Source organism: Triticum dicoccoides, chromosome 4B (assembly GCF_002162155.2).
Source record: "Triticum dicoccoides isolate Atlit2015 ecotype Zavitan chromosome 4B, WEW_v2.0, whole genome shotgun sequence".
NCBI lineage: Eukaryota > Viridiplantae > Streptophyta > Magnoliopsida > Poales > Poaceae > Triticum > Triticum dicoccoides.
In genome coordinates, this window is record NC_041387.1 from 349,341,608 (window position 1) to 349,344,423 (window position 2,816).

A 2,816-nucleotide genomic window follows, 5' to 3' on the forward strand; every position below is an offset into this window, starting at 1 on the left:
GGCGAGCCTGCGCCCCGGCTCGCCGTGCCCCCCCTTCCCCGTTGGCCGCGGACGGGCGCCCGCTGCGCCAGTTCGGGCGGGTGCCCAGCGCCCGCTAACACCGAAACCACTTTGGCCACTTGTGCCAATGACATGGGGGCCCCGCCCCCAGAACGCAAAAAAATAATTAATAATAATAAAAAAAATATATAAAAAAGAAATAAATAATAAAATAAATAAAAACAATAAATATAATTAATAAAATTAAAATGATTTAATAAAATTATTAATTAATTAATTAATTAATTAAGTTAATTAATCCGGTTTAATTAAATTAATTAACTAGTTAAGATTAATTAAACTGTAATTAGATTAACCTAAACCCTAATTAACCCACTGGACCCACATGTCAGGGTTGACTCAGTCAACCCCTGTTGACTGCTGACGTCAGCATGACATCATGCTGACGTCATAAATACATTTTTTCGAATTAATTAAATAAATAATTAAATTCCAAAATTGTTAAAATCTTTTAAAAATCATATATTTTAATCCGTAACTCGGATTAAAATATTTTCAACATGAATGTTGCTCCGAACGACGAGACGAACCCGGATACGCAGCCCGTTCGTCCACCACACACCTCTAACATACCAAACACGCAACTTTCCCCCTCCGGTTCATCTATCCGAAAACGCGAAACACCGGGAATACTTTCCCGGATGATTCCCCCCTTAACCAGTACCACCTCATACCACATTAGGGCACGCCTAGCATCGCTTCTTGACATGTCATGCATCGATATGCATCTGTTTACTTGGTATTCATTATTTCTTCCCCCTCTTCTCTCCGGTAGACTACGAGACCGACACTGCTGCTGCCCAGTTCGACTACGGAGTTGACGACCCCTCTCTCTTGCCAGAGCAACCAGGCAAGCCCCCCCCTTGATCACCAGATACCGCCTATTCTCCTCTATACTGCTTGCATTAGAGTAGTGTAGCATGTTACTGCTTTCATTAATCCTATTCTGATGCATAGCTTGACATTGTTGCTACACCTGTTGATACCTTACCTGCAATCCTAAATGCTTAGTATAGGATGCTAGTTTATCATCATTGGCCCTACATTCTTGTCAGTCTGCCTTGCTATACTATCGGGCCGTGATCACCTGGGAGGTGATCACGGGTATATACCATACATACATACATACTATACAGATGGTGACTAAGGTCGGGTCAGCTCGAAGAGTACCCGCGAGTGATTCACGGATTGGGGGCTGAAAGGACCTTTGTCCCGACGGCCCTCTGTGTGGATCTTTGTGGCGGAGCGACAGGGCAGGTTGAGACCACCTAGGAGACAGGTGGGCCTGGCCCTGTTCGGCGTTCGCGGATACTTAACACGCTTAACGAGATCTTGGTATTTGATCTGTGTCGGCTACGAGCCTATACGCACTAACCATCTACGTGGGAGTAGTTATGGGTATCCCGACGTCGTGGTATCAGCCGAAGCACTTCAGACGTCAGCGACGGAGCGGCGCGCGCCGGATTGGAACGTAAGCCTGCTCTTGTATTAAGGGGGCTAGTTCTGCTTCCGGCCGCCCTCGCAACGTGCAGGTGTGCTATGGGCGATGGGCCCAGACCCCTGCGCGCTTAGGTTTAGACCGGCGTGCTGGCCTCTCTGTTTTGCCTAGGTGGGGCTGCGACGTGTTGATCTTCCGCGGCCGGGCATGACCCAGGAAAGTGTGTCCGGCCAAATGGGATCGAGCGTGTTGGGTTATGTGGTGCACCCCTGCAGGGAAGTTAATCTATTCGAATAGCCGTGATCTTCGGTAACAGGACGACTTGGAGTTGTACCTTGACCTTATGACAACTAGAACCGGATACTTAATAAAACACACCCTTCCAAGTGCCAGATATAACCGGTGGTCGCTCTTCCTCAGGGATATGAGGAGGGGATCGCCGGGTAGGATTATGCTATGAGATGCTATTTGGAGATGCTACTTGGAGATGCTACTTGGAGGACTTCAATCTACTCTCTTCTACTTGATGCAAGACGGTGGCGGCGAGAAGCGTAGTCTCCGACAGGATTAGCTATCCCCCTCTTATTCTGGCATTCTGCAGTTCAGTCCACTGATATGGCCTCCTTACACATATACCCATGCATATGTAGTGTAGTTCCTTGCTTGCGAGTACTTTGGATGAGTACTCACGGTTGCTTTCTTTCCCCTTTCCCCCTTTCCTTTCTTTCTGGTTGTCGCAACCAGAGGCTGGAGTCCAGGAGCCAGACGCCACCGCCGACGACGACCCCTACTACACTGGAGGTGCCTACTACTACGTGTTGCCCGCTGATGACGACCAGGAGTAGTTTAGGAGGATCCCAGGCAGGAGGCCTGCGCCTGTTTCGATCTGTATCCCAGTTTGTGCTAGCCTTCTTAAGGCATACTTGTTTAACTTATGTCTGTACTCAGATATTGTTGCTTCCGCTGACTCGTCTATGATCGAGCACTTGTATTCGAGCCCTCGAGGCCCCTGGCTTGTATTATGATGCTTGTATGACTTATTTTATTTGTAGAGTTGTGTTGTGATATCTTCCCGTGAGTCCCTGATCTTGATCGTACACAATTGCGTGCATGATTAGTGTACGATTGAATCGGGGGCGTCACAGCAGCTAATTTGAAAAAAATAAAAATAAAAAAGGGACAGAGGAAGGAGACGAACACGGAGTCCAGCGCTAGGCGTAGAATCTTCGTAGTTGTGCTGTGTTCCATGGTTTCGGCTCGAGTCGGTTGTCCGATGCGTTTCGCAGACAGTATGGTCCACCAGTCAGGACTTGGTCGA